A 24,241-nucleotide genomic window follows, 5' to 3' on the forward strand; every position below is an offset into this window, starting at 1 on the left:
ACACTTAACACCCTGAAAAGGCAATCCCCCTGTGCTCGTTAAAGGTGTCAGTAAAAGGTTCATGCAGCCCCGTACTCTTTTATTCCTGAATAACCAACTCTAACTATTCTGTCTTCCTTGTAGCTGAAGACCCTCTTGTGATTTTCCTAGGGTGACTCAAAATTTGCCCTAAACCAGGACAGTGAACAAAGGCCATTTTATTCTCTGTCTCATTCTGAACCTACAGTCCCACACCAAAAAGCAAGGAATTTAGAAACTCCTGCTCAGATCTGACACCCTCTTCCCCTCAGCCATGCAGGTGACTGTGACAGTCTCCTCCTGCTCATCTCTATTCCTTCTCACAGTGCCTGTTGTCCATTATTACTCCTTCTCACCATTCTCCCACCTTCTTAGCTGAGATAATCCCAGGGCACACAGGAATGAAGGCACCTGATGAATCAGGGACCCAACTGAATGTGCACAGACATCAGGAACAAATAAAGGCATTACCCAAAGGTAAGAGGAGATGTGCTCCTTTTCCAGGGTTCCTGCCTTGACCCATGGAATCACCAGTGAGAAAGTCCAAGAGGCAGGGAAGACTCTGCCAGGCTGACAGAGTCACACTCAGAAGAGAAGCCTTGCAGCTCCAATTTTTCCCTAACCACTCCTCCTTGACTTGACACAAGGCACAGCACTTGGTTTGCGGGACACAAAGCAATATAAGATAAAGTGAAAAATCTGTTTGCTGGCTCTGTTTGAAGAAAACATCTGCTCCTCCTCGATCTTGAGGGAAGCTCCAGACTGGACACAGAGCTGTGGTGATGTGCAGAAATGATTGTGAGGAACTGAGACTGCAGCACTGCTTTGAGGCAGCCTTCCCTGCAGTGCACAGAGCTTGTGGAATGAAGAGGCTTGAAGAAATCACCTGTGAAATACAGGAAAGCTTTTCCTGTGCAAGCTGTGAATATTTGAATGTTCACTCATTTGGCTTCATTTAGGGGAATTTTTTACAGAGGAATACTATCTTGATACAAGATACCCATCAAATTTCAAATCACTCCTGCCATTCTTTCACATTCTTTCCTGCCATTCTTTATGCTTTCTTCTGCTTTCTTCTCAGAAACTGCTACTTTAGGCTAACATTTTTAGGTATACAGTAAATCTATTCTGACTTTTCTCAGTCAGAATGCTCTTAATGTTACATTTTAGTCCAAACAGGAAAATACTACAACTAAACAAAAAGAAGAAAGGGGTCCTATAATCAGAAGCTTCAGTCAAGCAGCTTGAATAAAGGGGAGCCTTAGCAGGACAGCCCAGAGCAGAATGCTGGTGGGCCTTTCCAAAGACAATGCTCTCAGCAAAAGAATTGCTTAACCTCCTGCAGGAGTATAAGAGCAAGAAGGAGGAACCTGAATTTATTAATAAATTCTACTTATTTAGCTATTACACACTCTTCCTGTATTCTACAAGAAATGCATAGGTATTGGTAAGACACTGAAAAATATCTGTGTGCCTGCTGGGAAGGACTAGTCCTACTTTTAAATAATTTTCCAGTGGTGTTGGGATCAGACTGGTTGTATAAGGGATGTTATATGTCAGCACCAACCCCGCCAGTGCACCTTAAATGAATTTTATATAAAATAGACAAAAGTGGAAAAGTCTATGTGGAAAGAGAAATTGAAAGCAGAAAGAGATCAGCATCTAACCTGTGAAACTCAACCAGTTTCAAACCTGGTTGGATCCACATTGCTGCTCTGGGTCACTGTGCAAAGTCATTACTCCCCATTTGACGATCCTGCTGGTACCAGTTGGGGTTTTTGTAGAATATAAGCAGTAATGGACAGCAGATAGATCTTCAATAAAGACTGGGTCTTCTATCAACTCTTTCAGAGGTTATGACAAATTCTTGCTTTGCTGATTGATCCCAAGATGTTTTCAGGAATTATCTGTAAGGGAATCTGGCTCAGGCAACACTGATCTCAGATTTAACCTTCTTGCCTTTTGTTACTTCACATCCTTATTTTATCATTCTTCGAAGACAAGTGTATTTTCCCTGTAACAAGACCATCTTGTGCAGGGTTAGCACACAAAGGGCAGATTATGGGAGAATCAGGAGCAAAGCCCTTTGAGACACTTGTGCAAATTGCAGCTGAGGCAGATGGTATTTAAACAGAACGTGTGGGCACAATTAGGGGGAGCAGAGAAGCCACAGAGGACCTGGAAGGCAGACTGACAATATCTTGTAGCCTTGGCAACACCTTCTCCTGATTGCCCACATCAACTGCAGAGGATAGGGCATTAAGGGGTCGCTAATCAAGTGCCATCTTTGACGAGCCTCTTAATTTCTGCCATTCTGCTCTGAAGGGCTCCTGCCTTCCTCCCAGATGAAGGAGAAATGCTGTGCACTTGCCCAAAGGAGCACTGAGCAGCTTAACTATCACAACAAATAACTCTGAAACTCCAAGTTGCTCCATTAAATATACAGGACACACAAAACAAAGTTTTCAGATGTACCTGTGGGCAGGGAAGGCTTCCTTCCACCTTGTTTGCTCATTCCCTGACCCTGGTGATATGCCAGGTGACACGAGGCTATTCTCTTTGAAGTCAGTGGGAAAAACCAGAGGTTTCTAGAGGAAGAACCATTAATTTTTTGAGATTTTGGATGTTTTAGATATCTTATATTATCTTATATTATCTCACTGTATAAGATATGAAGAAAACTACACGGAAAACTTGTGGCATTAGGGTCATGAGGGATTTTCACAAAAAATGAAAAGAACATAGGAATGTTTTCTCTCTACCCTCTCTGGAATAATCACATTGGATATTGCATGGAAAAGCATTCATTTAGATGTCAGAGAGATGATGTTTTTAATTTGATGTCACTACATTTCAGAATAAAACTTTCTGTGACACCTGCCAACTTACCTAAAATGTGAAGCTTCAGTATTTCACTTAGGAAAGTGCTTCTAAGGTTTCTCAGCTAAAGAAAGCAGTGAAAAAACAAGCTGAACTCTAATGTAAGCAATTCTTATTCCTCTGGAATTGTAGGAGGAGTAAATAAAAAGGAATATCTACTGCAAGGGTAATAAGCATTTCAGGGAAAATGGGTAAATATGGAGCTGAAAAATGTGAAAGGAAAAAAAATACAGTTATTTTCAAAATCCTCCTCAACTTGTACAAAGAAATTGCAGGGAATATGAATTCAGCTCCCTTTTGCAGGCTGTAGTCCCTGCAGGACCAAGCAGCCCCTGCTCTTTTCATCTGTTCTGGTACTTATTGTCCAGAACCTTCTGGCCAGCACAAGGATAAACCTCCTGCATGAGATTTCCTCAGACATTTGTCTTTCTTCCTTCAGTGACATCTGCCCTGATCTGCTCCTTTTTCTCCATAAGCAACACTTCCTCAGCAGCATGGATGAGCACCTTTTGCATTCCACAACTCCCAGTCAGGAAATCTTGGTTGGCATCTGATCTCTGATCTTCATTGACACTTTGGCCTCATGTTTTAGGACTCTCCTGCAGCTTAGTTTCATATGTGCCTTGCAGTGGCTGGGGGATGCCCTGAGCACACCTGTACCCCTCACCCCCTCAATACTTTAATGCTGTGCAGCCAGCTTCTAACAAAGCCTGTGAACTTTCTCTAAGAGCCAATATGGCTGTTAACAATTCTTTTTCCCTCCCATTATGGACTATTGACACAGCTGTTTTCTTTCATCACTCACACTATGGAGAAGAAGTATAATTTCCACATGAAAAGGACATTAATAAAATTTTCACCTCTCCTCACAAAACTGCTCTCCCATGTTAATGATCTGCAGGGAGAGATTTGAACAAGTGTCAGTGCTTACAACATCTGGAGCTTGGGAAACACAGGGATCTCTCCACAGGCAGCTTGGAAGTGATGGGCAGGACAGCATGGGAGGAGGAAAGTCTGGGAATATCTCCTGCAGCTCAGGGCCTGGCAGTGCAGGGCTTTTTCTGGCTTAAAACCCAGGGGTGAACTGAGGGGTACTGCAAGCCAATGCTCAGTTCCCGTGGCTGGCTTGCCTTGATGTGAGAGCTGAGCTTCTCCCTGGCAGGAGGGTCCTGGGGCTGTCTCAGGGGACAGGGTGAGGACCTGAGCTGTGTCAGGAGCGGGTGCTTGGCTGGCAGGAGGAGCTGCCCAGACCCACCAGGCAGCTCATGGTCACCACAGCGAGGCCAGGCCTGGCCACCAGGCAGCTCATGGTCACTATGGCAAGGCCACAGTCACTGTGGTGAGGCCAGGCCTGTCTCCCACACAGCTCACGGTCACTATGGCAAGGCCAGGCCTGTTCACCACACAGCTCACGGTCACTGTGGCAAGGCCAGGCCACAGCTCTGCTTCTGCAGGAGGACGATCCAAGGGCCTCCATGCATCCCACTCTGCCTTCACTCTCACAGAGCATCCCTTCAGTACTGGGCACTGCCCTGCCACACTCAGTGCAACATCTGAGTCTCCATCCCCAGGCTGGGGTAACGTTCTGCATCCCCCATCTGCGGGAGCAGGGCTGAACCGGCACCATTTCCTTGATATCTTATCAGACTTTGTATTTTTAAAAGATGAGAATAATATTTCTCTTTGCCTGTGTCGTGAGCATTCTGGGTGGGTTTGCAGCAGTGCTTCTGGGAGAGCATCCAACGTCCTCTGCCGTGTTTGGAAAGGGTGGCTCCCGCCAGCCCTGCGTTGATGACATTGGCAGCTGCGGCAGATTTGGCCCACGGACCTTGTTCTCCTTGCTGATTTTCATCCCATCTCTCATGGTTTTTTCCACTCGACCTCCTCCCTGCAGGACAAAGACAATCGTCTCCCTGGCTGCTCCGTGCGGTTCCCTCGCTGTCCCCCCAGCAGCTGGTGCCACGTGTCCCCAGCTCAGCCACCACGGGCTCTGTTTCCAGCGCTGCCACCAGCCAAGGGACGCAGGGAGCTGCTCCTGTCCCCATCCCTCCCCAGCCAGGAGTCTCCTTCTTTCAGCAGCTTTTTGCAGGGCCGGGAAGGTGAAGCACAGCCTCTCCCCAGCCCAGGGCTGGTTGGGAATGCCCCAATCTCTGGCTATAATGGTGTGGAAATGCTCCTGGGCTGGAGGCTCACAGCAGCCAGAGCGGCCTCATCCAGGCAGTGGCTCGGCAGGGATGCACCATCCCTGAGGCTCTGCAAGGAGGCAGGGAACAAACTCTGGTGGAGAACTTGCAGCCTGCCCCTCCTGTTTGCTTCTCTCCCCCTCCTGTTCGCACCAAGAGGGGGAGAGAAGCAAAAGAGAAGCTGCTCTTTTGCAGCCTTGGTCATGGCCCGTCGCATGCACTGAAAAAGGCATGGCAAAAGGAGCAGAAGAATTACAAGCCCTACTAAAATGCAAAAAGCTGTTTTCAAAAGTTCCTTCTACAATGGTGAAAGGTTAAAGAAATGAGACAAACCATCCTTCTGAGTTCCAGTGCAATTGCCACAATGAGGAGCAGCAGAGAAGGATGGAGACGTGCTCCCTGCAGGTACAGTGCAGGGAGGAACACCGGGAAAAGTGGGTTAGCTCCTACACCCATGGCTCTGCAAGCCCCCTGTGAGGGCATGAACATGCTGCCTTCCCCAGAGGCTGGAGTTTTTGTGTCCAGGCAAGCACACACAGGGTGTCCAAGCCAGCTCTGACCATGTCCATGCTGGTGGCAGAAGTGTCCTTGTAGCCTGGTTGCTCATGGGGCTCCTGGCCACCCCTGTCAGACCTGCCTCCACTGGTGTCAGTGCCTCTCATGATAGGCACGAGTCAGATAAATCTTGGAGGGACCCACCCTGCCCTTTTCCCCACCCTGATCTCTACAAATACACAAAATTTGAGAGCCAGGTTTTGTGAGCAGAAGAGAACAGAAAGCCCTTCAGTATAGAAAAAATCGCAATTAATCAGCATAGAAGTAAATTATTTTTTCAGTTCAGACTGCTGCTGCAAAGATGGCTTTTCTCCCTGGATTCCTCCAGCCCAGCTGTGTCTTCCCTCATGGAGACCCGTGCTCCCTGGGGATCAGACCTCTCTCTTCATCACCTCCAAGGCTGGGCTGTGTGCTATCCCTGTCTGTATCAAGCAAACAGAAAACTCTCTGCCCTATGCCTTCCCTTATACAATTTATAGGAGTGTAACAGGGGAACAGACAACTGCCTATGAAAAGACCATAAATCTCCTGTCATATCTTTGCTGCTCAGCACAGATTTAGCCTGATACCTCCTGGTGATTGAGTCTCCTCATCAGTGTAAGCAGTTTCCTGCATTTGCTGCTGCTGTGAAAGCACCTAATTCTCAGATGTTTGTATTTCCCATTACAGCAAACCCAGCTGCTTTCTTTTCCCACTTTGGCACTCAGAGCTGAACCAATTTATTGCCCAAACAGCTGAAGTCAGCATTGCTGTCCCCCTGTTTGAGGGGCAGCCACTTCTTGCCAACTGCTCAGAGCAGCTCAGCACCTCCAGGCTCGTTCCCATTTGATGTGCAACGCAGTGACACTGAAAGTCCCAAATCTGTCCTTCAGAACTGTGGAGGTGGCTTGGAAAAGTCAAGATATGCTACATTGGGTGTGATTCAAAGATACATTTAAGTTCTTTTAAGTTTCATTTAAAAAGAAATGAAGCTTCTACATCCAAGACCTGAGATTTTAAGAAAACAATGAATATTGAAGTCACAAGACCTAGCAAGGCTGTCATTATTAACAGCCATTTTCTGAGAACACCAAATGGCTGAGCAGCCAAAGGCCAGGTTATGAGATCTGTGCAGCAAAGACATCACCCTACTCACAAAAACATGTCTTTCATAATTCCTTTTTGTGTGCCAGTTGGAAGAATGCTCTTGTAAGGAAGATACCTGGATTGCTCTACAGCTCAGGATCTGATTTCCAGCTCTGCTGTGGATTTTATCCTTGGGCTCAAAGAACTGATGTTCAAATGTTCTCTGCTTCAGTTTCCCCATTTGAAAACAAAGGAAGCCACTGATGTCTCAAAATGGCCAAGATTCTAGAACTTTCTTTTCTTTTATTCAAGCTTCCAAAGAACTTAGAAAAGTCACATAGACAGAACTGTAAATTACAAAGTATTCTTTTTAAATTAACTTTGTCTTGAACCAAACTCTCCTCTTTGACTCACAGTCCTTAATTGACACTGGCACGTTCTTTCCTTCATGCCTTTAATTGCTTCAACATAAATTAATTAAAATGTAAATTAAATGATAGCTTGAGGGGAGATTGCAATTACCATGATTTCATCTTTCACTGCTACATCCAGTGGTACCAACAGGTCTGTGCAACAGGTATTCCAATTAATAGCAGACAATAAAGATGTCTGCGATCACTTCCCTCTCTGCTGCAGGTTATTCAGTAAATGTTGTCTTGCACAATTAGTATATGAGTATCTATCCCAAATCTCCAGCTCCATCAGATTGAGAAGAGAGAGGATGAGGTCTTCATTCAGCAAGAAAAAAAGAGAAATATGCCCAAAACATTGGGCAAACCTTTAAGGAACTTTACAAAATTTTTTCCATGTGATATAAACAGATGGTTGTTGAGATAGTTAAGTGAAGCCGAATATTTAAAGTTTTTGTTTTTAACTGTGCCTTCACCAGGGTCTACCTGAGAATGGAGCAGCCTCTCCACTGTCCTTGTGTGTTCAGAGCCTTCGAGGTCAGAATGTCTTTAGGCTGAAAATACCAAGTGTTACAAAGAATGTCAGTAATGAACTTGATTATTCCAAATCTGAAGACAGAGGTGGGAGAGTCACGTTTGTGCTTGCTTACCTAGAAAATGAAAACAAATTATTTCTAACAGTGACATGAAGAAAAATCACCAGGGCATTTCCAACAACTCTGAAATAAGTGCAGTTTATCAACAGCCACCATAAAATGCATCAGTTTGTTTGAAAAGAAAAGGTAGTGGAAACTCAAGTTGTTTATTGTCAGAAAAGCCCAGAGCTTATGATCTTCACTGTCTGATAAGCCCTGGGAACAGCCACAGATCTGGCAGTGAGCCTTCAGCAGGGCAACAGCCACAGCCAGGGCACTGAAAGTGTGTTACTCAGAGCCACTCAGGTCCTGAATATCTCCATGGATGGAAACACCACCACCTCCCCGAGCAACCTCTTCTGGTTTCCAGTCACAGTCAAGGCTGAAATAATGGGAGAGTGGGAAGAAACAGCTGCCTTGTGTCCAAGACATGAAGAATTATAGAATCACAAAACAGTTTGGGTGGGAAGAGGTCTTAGAGATCATCTTGTTTCAACCCCTGCCATAGCCAGGGACCCCTTCCAGCAAGCCAGGTTGCTCCAAGGCCCATCCAGGTTGTCCTTGAACATTTCCAGGGATGGGACATGACAGCTTCTCTGGGTAACCTGTGCCAGGACCTCACCATGCTCACTGTAATGAATTTCTTCCTGTCTCAATGTGGCAAGAGGGTCTTGAAATCTTGCCACCCCCTCCAGTCATCCTTGGAGCCAGGGAAGTGTGGTGAGTGCTCCCTGTGGGATGTGGGCTGTAGGCACAGCTGCAGCCTCTGGAGCAGGGCATGCAGGCAGCTCCAGCCACATCTGCAATGGCTCACCCAGAATAAGCCCTCAGTGTCTCTGAGTGCATGTGGAAAATCAGTATTTGTGCCATGGTGCTACCTACATATGCTGCAATTTGTCCAGTTCCTGCAGTCAAACAAACCTATTTTTGTAGGGCTACTGAAAACATGGGCCTTAATTACTGCCTTCAGCAGGGAGAGGGATTATCCAGCAGATGAGAGAAGCAGCCTTGCTGCTCTCTGGGATGACACATTGGCCAGCTGAACTCCAGTCAGCAGTCCTGCTCTGAGTCACAATTTGTGCCCTCTCCAAAAGTAATAGTGCTGTTTTTTTAATTTATGGAAGAGTTTATCCCTTGTACTTTTGTAATCAGTTCTTTCTTGGCTCTTTGCATGAAATGTTAAGGAAAGAAAAAAAAAAGGATTGGCTTTCATCCTGTGGTATGGTCACTGAAAATTCTTACTGCTGCTATGGTATGAAAATGATGTATCTAGTCCTACAGAGATGGGACAGAAAGCAACAGAGGGCCTCAGACCTGCCTGTGGCACCCCCATGAGAAGCAGAACCAGACTGAGGAGATACAGCCCATCAGAAAAACCTGCCCAGGGCAAAGGAAGGCAGGAAGAAGGGAGATTATCAACCCTTTTCAGATGGTGAATGTGTTTAGGCATTGCCAACTCAGAGCAGAACATCTCCTTTTTCCAGCCTTTTAATGCCTTTTGCTTTTTCAGTGCTTTCCCTTCTTCCCTGGTGCTTGCTCTTGGCTACTGAGTGACATTAATGTTAGTTTTTCCTAACTAGGATTCTCCTTCTTGTGCCCCTGCACAAGAGTGGCTCCACACATGCCCTAGAAAAATCAGCAAATTTTGTTTACACAGGGTTTTTTTCCCATTCTTTAACTTTTTCAAACTGAAGTCTTGAAAGGTTAGACAGTGGAAAAAGGAAGATTTGGAAAAAATATCTGAACATTGTACTTTCCCTGGCAAGCATATGGAGGAAAAGTTGAGAGGAGGTGGTGATGAGGGTAGGGAGTGGAAAAAAAAAACTTGACTGAAAGGAAAAAAAAAAAAAAGAAGAATTTTTTATTTTGAAAATTGACAATTGGAGACAAAAATAAATAGTTTCACATTTCCTGAAATTTTTCATGAAATTGCTGTTTTGCCAAAAATGAAACTTTCCAGTGAGTGCCCTCCCTTTTGTCACAGTTACTTCACAAGTATGTTTCCATTGGAAAATATATGTGTATCAAATCCAGGATGAAGAACAAACTGATGCTGGAGTGCCATGTCCAGGGCACAGGGCGGGAGTAGTGGGGAGCTGGGATAGAAAAGATCCTTATTATATTTGCAAATAGCTCCAGCATGGGACAGGCAAATCCGTGCTGGATCATAAATGAGTGTTAAGTTACCCCCTGAAAATCATTAGAAAGATAAATATTCTGAAAAAAAGGACAAATTTGAACTCTCAGCTAGAGGAAGGAACAGGCTTTCCTGCTTATGGGAGATAAGAAGCTACTTTGGTATCAGCTGGGTAGGAAAGGACCTGAAGGTTTTAGTGGGTCACACCTTGACTGCAAATCAACATTGCTGTTGTAAAAAAGCCAGATGCTGTACTGTGACATACAAACAGGATTGCAGCTGATAAGACACATGAAGTAATTCAAGTCTGTTTAACATCAGTAAAATTTTAGCTTCAACTACTGCATTCAGCTGGGAGGCATTTTAAGGTCTTTAATTCACTGGAGGGAGTTCAGAGGAGACAACAGCTGGGGTGAGCAAGGGCCCAAAACCACAACTTGACCTTGGGAAGGTCAGAAGAGGTGGGTATGTTCTTCTGGAGAAGGGAAGAAGAATTCAAAGGATGTGAAGAAAAGAAAAAAATACATTTCCCCCCATTACAGCTGTGGATAGGACAAAAATAATGTGCTCAAGTTACAACAGGGCAGATTCACACAAAACCCAGCAGAGCTTTGGGTTGGTGCAGCTGGAGCTGCTGAGCAGAGACACGTGGGGTCTCTGTCTCTGGATATTTAACAGGAAATTGGACAAGTACTTTAAGAAATGGCACAGCCATGACATCCAAGATGGCATCTTGACAGTGCCCTTCCACCCAGTTTTCTGGGATTTTTAACAGTTCAGTAAGTAATGATTTTTAAAACAGCTCCCAAAAGACCTGGAGCTTCCTGAAGACGCCCAAACCCTCTCTCTTTCTGCAACCTTTTCTCACTGCCTTGTGTTTCCACTGGCTTCAGTGAAATGAGGATTTGCTGGCTGCAGCTCTTGGACCACATCAATGACTTCTCACAGTCAAACATTTAATTTACCTCCCAGCCATGCTCAGAGCCTTGGGAGTGAACAGCTATTTTTAAAGCCACCAGTCTGCCACACTGGAACATTTGGTCGTCAGTAGAGAGTGTGCTCGAAGAAATAATGACTGCCTTTTTATCCAGAGACTATTACAACTTGTGTTTAAAGTACACTAAAAAGCATGTTTCTGTGTATTGCTATGGAAGGTATATTTAAGGCAAACGTCCCTCCAATTCTACTCAATAAGCAAAGAGCAAACAGCAATACTCCACTCCCGACATTTTAAAAGCTCTCTGATGTTCTTTTCTTCCTTTAACAATGGGGCCAATTTTCCTTTCCTGGCTGCCAGCCTGCCTTTACTTTTTCTTTTAGCATCTCTTGAAATTACCTTGACCTCACCTATAAGCACTCCCTTCTCCAGGACACTGAGCTCAGCTGGTGTGGGAGGTGTTACTGATGGAGGAATGAAAGAGCAGACATCACCATAAGCATGAGAATATCAGCACTTGCTCTAATGAGGACCCAGCAACCCCCTGTGGCCATCATTAATACAGATCCTGGGTCTCTCCTCTGCTCTGTCCCTTCCCAGGACTGCAAATCTGTGATGCTTTCTGGCCATACCTCTCCACAAAGGACTGACTGACAGCTCCTGTGTTTGGGAGGGGACAGAATACAGACCACATTCAGTCTCAGCACCTTTCCAGCCATTGTCTTCATGGCACAGCTCAGTCTCTTGTTTTGCTGCTGACCTGACAGAGACAGATATTGATTGCTGCTGCCACAGACATGCTTACCAAGGAGAGAGTATCCCCTTTCTCATAGCTGAAAAATAAGCAGTCTTCTCCTCTCACCTAGAGGTTTAAATGTACACACAAAAAATAATTAAGAGCCTCCCCTTGATAAAAAATAGAAAAGTCATCTACCAGCCCAAACCTGTGAGTGTGTCTGTGCCAGGGGAATTACATTCCCAGTTTGTAGGTACAGGGCCAGAACAGCTCTCCAGCTGCATCAGCTTTATTTCAGACCAGGTCTAACACAAGTTTGTCACTGCCCAGGACACCTGAGTGATGGACTTTGAGACCAGGAGCAACCAGCCATGCTCTACCTGTAACTGCTTCAGTAAATCACTGCACTGAGCTCATCTTCTCATCAGTAAGCCCTGACAGAGCTAAAAAAAAAAGGCTTCTGAAAAAAATTGGCATAGCCCTGAAGCTGGTGAAAGACTTCTCCTTTGCCATCACTGTGAATGAAAGCCTCTATTTCTCCCTCTGACAGCAAACACCACTGATCCAACCCCACCAGCACAGCTCAGTCCTGCTACAGCAAAAGCTTCCCTCTGGGGCAACCATCCCCACTGGCTCCTAGCCTGATTTTTGGGCCATGCCTACACTTGAAAGACAATTCAAGAAGGGTGCTACTTGTAAGTGCAATCCCCATTCTTAAATATCTCAACTCATCTCAAGTGTCTTATGTTAAAACAAAATAGGACATTCAACACAGAATAAAATGTCTCATACATAAAACCAGGTAACTGCTATGGAAAAAGCTATTCCTGGGTAATTCCAGACCAGCACTGAGCATACCAGTGGCCTTGGAAAATGGCTTATTTGTGAGGTGTCAGGAGACCCAGCCCATATCCATGAGACTGAAGAAACTTTGTAGGCCTGGAGGAAAAAGGTTCTGCACCCTGTTAACTCACAGCCAGTGCATTTCTGAAGGCTCTCTCCTCAGAGTAATTAGCAATTCCCACCTTGTCAAGGCTCAGACAAGTCAGGTATTCATTTATTTGAACATCCTGGCCCTTCTGAATTACAGCCTAGGGACATTGTCTACAGGCAGCTCCTATAGCTGGTTCACTTTCCAGCTGGCTCAAAGGAGGAAGGAGAGCTGGAAAAGCAGCAAAGCCACTTTGCTTCAGCTGGTTCTGCAGCTGTGGTATGCCAGCAGTGGGACCAGGGCTCGCTGCCTCCTTTCTAGTGGGAAATCCCTGCAGGTGTGGCTGCCATGGATTTGGGGCAACTTTTGAAGCCAAGTCAGCTGCAGAGGGTCTGTATCTGTGCTCCTGTGAGATGTGAGCCAGCAGCCAGCACAGCCACGAAACTACAGACAATGATGGAGAGAGGAGGGAGGACAGAGCCAGAGATCCAGACAGGACTTTCCCAGCTGTAGTCACTTTGCCATGCCCTCAGCTCTCATGGGGTGCAAACACAAACACTGCCCAACGCGCACAGGGGCAGTAGTGCCACAGATAGGAAGGAGGCAGACAACCCTGAGAGACTGGCAGATCCACACAGGATGTGTGCTGTGGGGTAATGTTACACCGTGGGTGACAGCAGAGACATGTTTTGAGGAGATTTGAGCAATGAGACTTCTGTAGGTTGATGAATCATCTCTCTTTCCAGTAGACAGAGGCAACACCCCACTCCTGTGAGCTCAAATTAGGGCTGAGAAAATAGCTGAGGGTTTTTGGCTTTAATCCCAAATCAAAATATTTTAAGAAATTAGAACAACCCAAAAAAATTGTTATTCTTTTGGGCTAAGTAGGCTGGGTTGAGCCACCCATCCCTCTCCTTCTGTGTGGTGATACTGCAGAAATATTTGTGTATAGAAGCACTTATTTTGTTTCGCTTGAAGAAAAAGGAAAGAAAAATTAAAGGAATAACGAAAAGAAAGGGCTGTCTTCCCCCTTGCTACAAATAACTTGAGGAGACTTCCCTCCCTGAGCTCTTCACAGAAGGTGGTTGGTGTCCTGGAGCTCTTGGCCCTATCAAGGTGTTACCACAGTGCTGATCAGTGTCAGGAGCACTCAAGGCAGGGCTAAACTCACAAGTACACAGAAGGTAATGGCAACCTTGTAGGGCACCCAGAGAGGGGGAGAAATTGAGACTGAGCCCATGCCTTAAAGGAGGCCCCTGCTCACTCATTCAAAGACCAACAGGGCTTGTACTGCCATGACCAGGAGCCATCACAAGGGGATGATACAGGAGCACTGCTGTGAAGAAGTTGCAATTGAGACACCTGACACCTTGTCAGTACTGGGCAGGAAACCAAAATTCTTCTTCACAGCAAACATCCTATTTAAAAATCTCAAAAACAGGCCAGATTTCAATCAAAAATGTGAGTCAAATTCTCAAGAAAGAATTTTAAGGCATCTGTTTTGATATAAAAGCCAAATTTGAGAACAAAGCCCTTCTGACCTCTTCTCTATCCTCAGCAATTTAATTCAAGTAATAACAGTAAGATTATCAAGATATAATAATTTAAAAAATTCTGTTCCTGCAAAAATTTAATTTTTCTGGTGGAAAATCATCTATTAGTACTTTTTCCAACTTGGTCTAGTGCTAGGAGTGATTTGGTATTCTCTGTGGTGAACTGGGAACACATGACAAATACATGCATATGACCAAGTCCATAGGAAAATCAGGAAAATATTACTAGGAAGAGGGAAAAACAGTTACAATTTTTATTTGTTTTATCATGAGTTCTGGTTATTTTTATGGAGTAATAGGATGCTGGCAACATTAATTTTTTTTTTTTACATTATTAAAGCAAAATTCAGAAAACAGTCCTTAACTGGTGTTTATTGAAACTCGTTTTAAGCTTCTCCTTTAAAATGCAATTGAATTTTCAAATTGAGGTCTCTCAAAAAGGAAAAAAGCTCTTTAAAGCTATTTACATTGTTTTCAGAGAAGTGTGATTTCTACCTTGTCAGCAGGCCCTTATGCTCTCAGGCAAGGCTTGCTCCAGTTGGAGCTTTGCAGTCCTGTCACTTCAAGATTTAAAAAGGGCAGTTTCTTCCCTTCTCACCATTCCAGTTGTGGCAATGGATGGCTAAAACTACAGGAACAAAATAATTTTTCTTCTACAACCCATCATACTCTGGTGCAGGAGAATGGTGTGAGGAGCACAAACAGCTTCATGCCTTCCCCCAATTCAGTGTCCCTCTGCTTTGGTTTAATTTACTGACCCCTCTGGGACCTTTTTAACTGCAAATCTATCACCTCCTCTTCTCCCAAGCATTGCTGCTCCCCTTAGATAGTTTGAATGGTCCCTGCACCTCCTCCCTGGGCACCAAAACTCCTTCCTGACCCTTGATTTCCTCACCTGGAACCCCACTCTGCCTACCTGGCCTTCTTGGTGTTGCTGTGCTTGGGTCTGCCCATGGGTGCCACAACCATCTGTCCCTCTTTTGGGTCCTTGGGGAACCCCTTTGGGGAGGCCACATCCCAGCTGGGGCCATCTCAGCTCCTGGCTCCTCTCCCCTCACAGGCAGCCTGGCCCTGGCTGCCCCCAAACACAGGGAACACGTTAGGAATGCCTTTCTGTCAGGAGATTGCCATACACAGCACCAATACAGTCTGAGTTACAGATAATTTTGAATTGGAGGAGAAAGGAAAAATATTTAGCAAAATTATGTAACTGAAGTTCAAAAATAGCCTATTGCCATCTGGTTGAGCTATTTTGACAACCAAAAAAACCCTTAAGTCTTTATAGAGCTAGATATACTGTTTGCAAACTCAGCCAAATTTTTTACAAAATCTCAAATTTCACATGCTTGATTTACCTCTGGGGTTTTTTGAACCAGCTTTGCTTGTGCATGAGCCATGCCCAGTCATACATCTCCATTCCAAGTCTGCCATTAATATTAAAATGCTCTGTCATATTCCTGTAAAAGCAAGTACAAAATGTCAGGAGACTGCAGAAAAAAACTTCAAATAGAGTAAAATATAAAATAAAATAATAAAAAATATAAAATGTAAACCTCTCCAACACTGTGGATTAATCCCCAACTTGCTGCCCTGCCTCCACTGGCCATCAGGAAACAGCTATTTTAGCAGCCCAAGTTGTAATGGAAACATCATTCTCAAGATGTTCCATTTGCTAAAGCAACTGGGAATTGCAGAGAGCCTGAAACAGAGCCCAGACATGACCTTCCCTGTTAACCAGAGGACAAGTTGGTGCCATCTGCACCCAGCTGGAATGTCAGCAGGGAAGGGAGCATTGCCCTAAACTCCCCCAGGCCGCAGGACGGGGACAGAGCAGTGTGACAATGTGCCAGGAGCTGTGGTCACCCAGCCTGTCCCAGCTCAGCCACACAGCAGCACTGCTTAGGTCTGCCATTCCAGTGACTGCTGACCTTACCAGCAAATCCCAGGAAACTGCCTTCCCACACTGCAATTGAATCTCAGAAGTTGCGCCTCAGTGAGAGCAACTTGTGTGGAAACCTTTAGAATTCAGCATCAGTTGTGTATTCTCCAGTACATGGAAGAAAATAAAAATGCTTTCAAATGGATTCCCCTGTCGTCTAGCCTGAACCTGGCAGCAGGGATGAGGGGCAGCAGCCTACCTGCTCAGCCCTCAGACTTGCCCCCACAGTGCTGAGATAATGATTTCCCCAACCCATAGAGCAGGGAAAGACTCTTTCCCCTCAGCAGTTTTCTGTGCATTGCCTTTCAGCCTCATTGCATAAGGTTAATTATCCCTGAGCTGCTTCCCCTGCACCACCTGGCACCACACACCCACTGCCTGCCCTTGTGCTTTGCAGTCCTGAGCCCTTCTCACACTTGGCTTCTCTACGAACATGGGGTGGTGTCAGCACACACCTCTGTCACTTCTGCAGACATCATCCACATCCCCTGATGCTCACAGGTGCCCAAACCTGGCCTGAGGCAAAGCCAGGTCACCCATTTGACTCCAGGAGCCTGACTGGAGGTGGCAAGGTCAAGATGACAATTCCAGCTGACAAGAAGTTTTAAAAAAGAACAAGGTTTTATACTGGTGTTTCTGACAAAAATCACTAAGCAGCATTTTTTGTTTTAAACTGATTTTTTTTCTTGAAAAGAGAAAGTCAAGAGGTGAAGAATGACACGGTCAGACAGAAGTTCCCCTCCCTCCATCTGTCTCCACATGCAGCCTTCACAGTACATCACCCTAAAGGCAGAAGAGGGGAGAATCTGAGTTACTCAATAAAATATTAGAATTAAGCAACCAAGAACTGACAAAGCACATAATGTGCTCATGGAACACCATCTTCCCAGCAAATGTTCCACTGCTGGTGGGGATTATTAAAAATTTTGATGAAGTTTCTCCTTTGGTCCAGGACAAAATCTCCCATCAAAGCCAGACAGCTTGGTTACTTCTCAGAGCTTTCAAGTCCCTTTTGCTTTTAAAGGGCTTGATTTTGGTTCAGAAGGGCTTCCCTCTGGTTTCAGGCCAGCTGGGGTGCACAGCAGCCCCATGCTCTGTCAGCACTGTGTACAGCTCTGTAAGGCACCAGCAGCTCCTGTGTGCGTAATTAAGATAAAGGAGCAGCAGTTAACAGGGCAGAGGTTAATGGCAATTCAATTCACAGCACAACACGGGCAGTGTGGTGAGAAATGCAGCCACACACTCATCCATCACCTCCAGGCTGCTCCCGGGGAAGGTGGATGTGCAGAAATCCTGTCTTCCCTCAACTGCTTTGGGTGGTTCAGAATGGGGGCTGAGCAGGGCACCACAGCCAAAGCTGAGCAGAGGGGGATCCCTCTCTCTTAACCAGCTGTACAAGGAACCCTGCTCCTGCTTTGAAGACCTCAGTTTGGTGACTAATAGAAGGCAGGATGATCCCAGGCCATGCACAGACTCAGTGTCCTATCTCTCCCTCTATTTCCCGGCAGGCAGGATAGATCAGGAAACCCAATATTTAACTTGCAAGCTGTCAAGTTTTACTCTACAAGCTGCTCAGAAAGGACAGGTCTCCAGTTACTGTTGTTCTAATGTAGTTACCAAGGTGATTTCCAGAGAACAATCAACTCAGGAAAGCAGCAGCCACCACCTCCAACCTGCAAACTCACAGAAAGCATTTCTGGAGAGGGGCTCTTTGTGCAGCCTTTGTGATGTTGTAAGCTATCAGTGATGGGAGGGGTTTCACATATGCTTCCTAAAGTAATGACATTTATGTACAGATTTGTGTGTTTAGCCTGGAGGCATTAGAGTGGCTTCTGAGCTGTCCTGGGACATCCCTGGGTGTGAGATGTCTGTCAGGTTGCACCATTGTTTGTGGAGAGGTTGCAAAAGAAGTCAAGCTTGAAGCAGGTTTCACATAGTGAGATCAAAGGGTGTTTGAGGAGAAATTGGAAGAGCAGGGGATGCTGACATTTCATTTTCCAGTGAATTGGACATGTGCTGAATTCAGGTCTCTGCATTCCCCTGCTTACCAGATACTGAAGATTTCATTTTACTTTGTAGCACCTGATGAGTGTCTCATAAGAGACTGCTGAATTCACAGCACTTTGTTAAGAGGTAACTGGAAATATTGGTATTTCTTGACCACCAGTCAAACTATGGTTGCAGTTGCCCTTTGAGGCAACAGTAGCAAGACAATGAGCTTGTAAAGCCAATTCATAGGAGTGAATCAGAGATTGCCCATGAAAGAATGCATCCTATGACATCCTTCAGGATGTCTAGAGACCAGATACAAGGTGGGGGTGAGCCCACCTCCCAGGCAAATCTGCTTTGAGCTGTCCCAGACTGTACCTGTAGCTTTAGCTGAGCAGAGACTGGTTGTGCAATGTCAGTGAGACACCAGAGCTGTTGCTCATTTGTGGCAGGTAAAGTCTGGAAAGAGATAACAGCTTTCCTAGAAGCTGTGGTCTTATAGGTGAAGAAACTTGTGGACTAAAAAAAAAAAAAAAAAAAAAAAAAAAAAAGAGAAGGTCTTCTTGGAGCTGCCACTGCCTACAGGTCTATTGGAACAGATTTGGCTAAACTTCTCATGTGTGGTAGAAAAATAGAGAGCTTGGATGCTATTAGGGGTTAGGAGCCTGCAGTGAAGTTTCCTTTCCCAATTGATCAGCAGGTTTTAAGGAAAAAGACTTTCCAGACAGGCAAAAGAACTTTTAAAAAGCCTGCCATTCCAGTTTCCTGCTGCTGGCTCTGGCCTGGCCTGTGCAGGCTGCTGCCCTGCACACTGCCCAGGGACCCTGGCACAGCCCCACAGCAGGCAGGGACATCACACAGGGCTCGTTCAATTGTCCCAGCTGGGACCTCACCCTCAGGCTGGCCTGGAGCCTGGAATGGCAGCCTGGGCTGGGAGCCTCTTCCATTTCCTTCACACAGTGGAACAGGAGGCCTTCTCCCAAGCCCTGGGCACAGCCCATTTCACTCCAGCACAGCCTCTCCCTGATCCTGTCAGGAGACTGTGGGGTAGATGCTCCCTGCCTGCCACCTCCTGGGAAAGCCTTGGGAAACCTGTCCGTGCTCTACTTCAAAAAAACCCTCTACATCCACAGATTGCATGAGAAATGGTCAGTGCCTGTGTAGAAACAATGCCTGCAAGGAAGAAGCAGAGTCTTTGCTGTAGGCTGGTGTCACCACTGAGGAGTTTGTCTCAGGCTCACAAAGGCAGTATCTCCTTTGTGCCAAACATTCAGAAGCCTGGGAAACTCCCAATTTTGATGCCCACCCTAAAGAATAGGGTCACATTGGAGATAGCTTGATACAGAGAGCTGCAGCAAGGCTGGTGGATAGAGCTGTAGCAGAGAGCCTTGGTTGCCTCTGGGAGAGTACACATTCAGGAAATATAGGCAGGGAAACAAGCTGGACTCCTGCCCTGTTCTGATTCTTTGTGTATGAGAAGCTGGAAGTATTTTGTTTTCTGCTTTTCATACTTAAATAAAAGAATCCAACATCAAGTTGTGTTTTGGCAGAGGTCTCCTCAGAAGATCTAGAGAAGTAGAGTGGGAGGTTTTGCAGCTTCTAGTGAAATAGGGAGAGGAGGAGGTGTTGAACTGTAAAGATTTTTTTTCTTCCAACTGTTGGTTGGGAGTGGAGTTAGATAAATGTTAGCTAAATACAGATTGCTTAAAACATTTTGTAGGAAAAGCAATTCAAGTTGGAATTCATCAGCTTTTACTTGCACTGTCATAATAGTATTAATTTTCTAGTGAACAAAAAACAAACAGGGCAGACAAGAGCTGAATTGCTACTGTAAAAACAAGAGACAAAATTTTTGTACCATCTTCACACAAAGATGACTGAGTGCCCATTTCTCCTTAAGTTTGCGCATTCTTTGCTACTTCTCTTACAATAAGCATAGGAGAAAGGAGTACATGGGACTTAAACTTCAACCCATTGCAGTACACAATGCCTCACCCTCTTCTCAGTGTACTCACAGTGCACAGCACCAGGGGGATTTCTGACCTGGCAGTGGCAGGGCTTTAGGAAGTACAAGTATACAGGCTGGGCAAAACTAATTTCTCAGGCCTAGAAATGCAGATGAGGACTGGGGGCTCTAGGTGGAGGACAAGGCTGACAACTCAGCCTGTCAGAAGGTACCTCTTAGATGGAGAAAAAAGCATTCTGATGGCTATTTATGATCCTTGAACCAGTTAGTGGTCCCCCACTGACTGATCCTAAACAGAAGTCAGTATGATGAAAAAAAGCAGGCCTGGAGAAACAGACTGATTGCAGATTGGTTTCCACCATGAACCTTCAGGAACATCAGCTGGAAATCCAGCTTGAGTCCCCAGCAAGGTGGAGAGAGCAGTGACCTGCTCAGCACCAGGGAGCACAGCCAGGGACAGGTTACACCACACTGAGGAGCAAGGAAGGGATGAACCTATGAGGCACCCTGGCTGGAGGAAGAGGGGACACTGCCCTGCCTCTGAGTGACACCAAGATACAAAGACCAGCAATAGGTGCAAGACCCTTGACATGGACCATGTTGTTGGAATCATGCAGCAGGACCCATAAACAAGAGGGGTGCAGACAGAAAATGGACACAAGTGCTGTCATGTCATCCAAGAGATTCCAACACCTTCCACAGACAAGGTGACTGCACGAGTGAAGACAGATAGCAATGAACAGAGCAACATCAATAGGCACCAGCAACAGCAATGGGAATCACTGGCAACTTCTCACTTTTCTCCCCAAGAAAAATTAAAAGTGAAATATGTATCACTAGAAAAATTCTCATTGTTACAAAGAGCTTGCATAAATGCGCAAGGCAGCTCTGGACAGTGTAGCCAGGAACCCAAATGCTTCCCCTGCCCTCCAAGTAATTGTGCAAAAAGCAAATAAATAAAACTTCTAAGATGCACAAGAAAACTTGAATTCCAGCCCTCAGACAACTTATCCTCATGGAACTCAGTTCTCAATAATGGATGCCAGGCACATGCATGTGAATATTGCAGAGTTTTGTGATTTTGTGAGGACAGGAGATAAAAAGGCAAAAATTATGTCAAAATACCATAGAAGTTCTCATGAAAATAAACAGGCAGTTCTGAATTCCATCACTATTAGCAGAGAGAAGAAAAAGACTGATGAAAAGTATGTTCCTGATTGAAGCTGCAAAAATTCAGCTAGAGAAAAAGCTAAATGTTATTGACAGCTTTGCCCAGGAACATGAGATGGCAAGCACAAAGCAGTGTGTGATATCCTTCCCAAACCCCAAGCTGCAACCACAGTGACTCAATCATCACTGACATGGAAATACTCTATCTGTGAAGGACAAAGAATACTTTAAGCAGACCTTTTAATTCGTTATGTTGAATAGATATTACTTGAATCAAAATTCATTTTTATCATCATAAAGGTAGAATCTTATATTATGAGCAAATATCACCTCAGAGGATTTCAAAGTGATTGCCAACGAAGTACAGACTTAGAGAGCAACACACCATTACACTCCTGCCATTTTCTCTCAGCAGCTATGTAGAGAAATCTTTGAAATAAAGATTTATCTCCTCAGCTGAACCTGGGAAAGGAATCTACCCCAAGGATGGGGAAATTCAAAATTTCCTCAGTAGGTTTAATCTACAGCAACAATCAGAATGAAAGTGTGCTGTTGCCTGTTCCAAGGCAATCCTTCTGGCAAACCAGCACTAAGCAAAGCCTACAACACTGTCAAGAACAAGCTTCCAATGCAACCTGGGTTTTGTCCTATTCTTCCATTGACCATGTTTTCCACATCTAAACAAATGGAAGAACAGCAGCTATCATGTGACCATTTCATATTGGCTCTCAGAAAGTCTTTGACAGGGCAGACAGAGACTTCACATGGCAGATGTTGTCTGACACCAGAGCAGTCACAGGGAAGGTCCATCCAGCCCAATGTCCTGGCTCCAACAGCAGCCAACAAGAGATGTTTATGGAAAGAAAACAGGTATGGAGCACCCACAGAGTGATTTATTCCCCCCCAAGGATGTCCCACTCTCATTTCCCACCCCAAACACCTAGGATTTAAGGTTTCACTGAGCCAGAAAACCACCCTCTCATTTAATTGCCTTCAGTGGATTTTAATTTTCCTTGACTACCTACTCACTTTGTGAGTCCCCGTAAAATTCTGTCATCTACATCCCTTGGCAACGCAATTCACAGATCAACTGTGTGGAAAACAATTAACCTCTTTTACATTCTGAGGCAACCTCCTGTTAATTACACTTGATGGTCTTCAGTTCTCACACTGACAAGAGAAAGGGTATGACCCTCACGCATTCAACTCTCCCATTGCCTCCTGTGATTTCATAGACCTCTCCTATATTCCCCATTTCTCTCTTTCAGGCTGAAGATTTGTGATAAGCTAGAAATATTTAGTTACCTAAATCTAGAGGAACCATGCAGACATCCAGAAATGTTCAGTGCTACTACTGTGTAACAAGACCAAATGCTTCTCCTTCCCTGTGCTGGAACCAATACTCACTCCTTGGAAGGAATTGGTCTTTCTCATGGAAACTGCAGTTCCAGGTTTGGAACAGTGATCTGGGCTTATCTAACAACATTTATGTTCTGAGTGATAAACAGGATGCAACAGCATACCAACAGCCTAGTTTGAAACCAGCCAGCAGCAAACAAAATCTTAAAATCAGAGGGGAAAAAAGTCAGTTTGTTCTCAAAGGACCTCCTAGAAACAGCATTTTTGAGAGTTTCTGATGCATTTACTTAGCTTTGCAGCAGTTTTCCTAAATCTGGTAGCTTCATCCACTGCAGATAGCAGTTTTGGTTGGTTTTTTTCCCCCCACTATCAGTAGTGGAATTCCAGCACTAAGCTGCAGCTCTTTAGCAGTAGTGCACTAAGCAGAGGTTGGAGTGTTAGAGGAAAGGTAAATCCAGCCAACAGCAGTGAAACAGCTTTTACCATGCATGAATGCCTGCTGCAGATGTTCAGAATAAAGTGGTCAGGCACAACAAAAATTGCTCAGGTCTTACAGTACACAAGTCCACGTGCAGCTGTACCAGCAGCAGCGGAGTGAAGAATCATCTTGGGTGTGCACTACAAAACTTAGGCAAAAAGGTCTCTGAAGAAACCCTGTTATAGGCAAACCCCAAGTGCAAACCAGCCTACTGTCATGCCTGCAATATAAAAGCAAAGACATCAATGATTTTATGCTGGAACAGGTTGAGAAAATGAAAAGCATTTGTCCACAGTAGGACTGCCTGGTAGGGAGAAGCTCTGCACCCTTCATCTGGCAGGTGAGATATGGGTCAGGATGACCAGGGGGTGGGCTGGAGCTCAGCAGGAGCATCAGAACCAAACTGATGTCAAGTAAGGTGATCCCTTCAGTATCAGCAAAGCTCTTACATGCTGCCTGAACTTTGAGGGCTGATACAGCCTCCTTATTACAGCTTTTGGGTTTGAGATGCCTCAATTCTGTGTCCAATCTCATGACACTCAGGGTTGATTATATCATAATAAAAAGGGTTTCAGCTGTTCATATGGCCTAAGAAAAGGCCTAATTTTATCTGTCTGTAAAGTGTTCAATATAATCCTAAAACACCCACCTTTTTGCCTTTGAATTGGAACATTGATGTTGCTTTGACTTCTGCCTCCTGGTATAGCATTAGGAAAGAAAAGAGAGCCAATTTTCAAAACATTTTCTGTTGCAAACTTATATAACTTCACAAAATAATATTGCTAGACAACTTGGAGCACTAGTTTACAGATCTGTAAGCTTTTTAGTAGCAGTCCAAAATTATTGTCTCCCAATATTGCCCGACTTTGGAGGAGCCTTGCCAGTTTCTATCAGCCAGGAAATCTGTTCCTTGGGCTCATTCACAGAACATTCTGAGCATCTTTGGCAAAACATTTGGCTTGAGGAAAAGAAGAAGTAGTCACTCTGAAATGAACTCCAAAGTAAGTATATAGGCAGCAGTAAGCAAAATTCTACAGCAAATTCATTTTCATGTGGGTGAACCGGCACCAAAACATTCACAGCCTGACATTTCAACATCCTCATGCCCCTAACACAAAGCAAAATAGAAAATCGTGTTTTCTTACCCCAAGGTCCTCGCTTCCAGCTGCCCTTTCACACCAGAGCTTTCAGCATCTTTATGCACACATCTCCCCCACAGCATTTAGCTTCAGTTCTCCTTCCCTCTGGGTCCTCCTGCCCTTACAGAGGGTCAGAGAAGAATCCCTCGGATCTCCAGAAC

General features: G+C 45.0%; 1 long non-coding RNA gene across 1 annotated transcript; it reads right to left on the reverse strand.

Moving 5' to 3' along the window:
- Nucleotides 1-7,592: 7,592 nt before the first annotated feature.
- LOC131085332 (uncharacterized) lies at nucleotides 7,593-23,639 on the reverse strand. Its single transcript, XR_009114622.1, has 3 exons — nucleotides 23,591-23,639; nucleotides 15,396-15,497; nucleotides 7,593-7,761 (listed from the first exon to the last, which is right to left on the reverse strand). It is a non-coding gene; the product is annotated as an uncharacterized LOC131085332 (long non-coding RNA).
- Nucleotides 23,640-24,241: the final 602 nt, after the last annotated feature.

Source organism: Melospiza georgiana, chromosome 6, assembly GCF_028018845.1.
Source record: "Melospiza georgiana isolate bMelGeo1 chromosome 6, bMelGeo1.pri, whole genome shotgun sequence".
Lineage (NCBI taxonomy): Eukaryota > Metazoa > Chordata > Aves > Passeriformes > Passerellidae > Melospiza > Melospiza georgiana.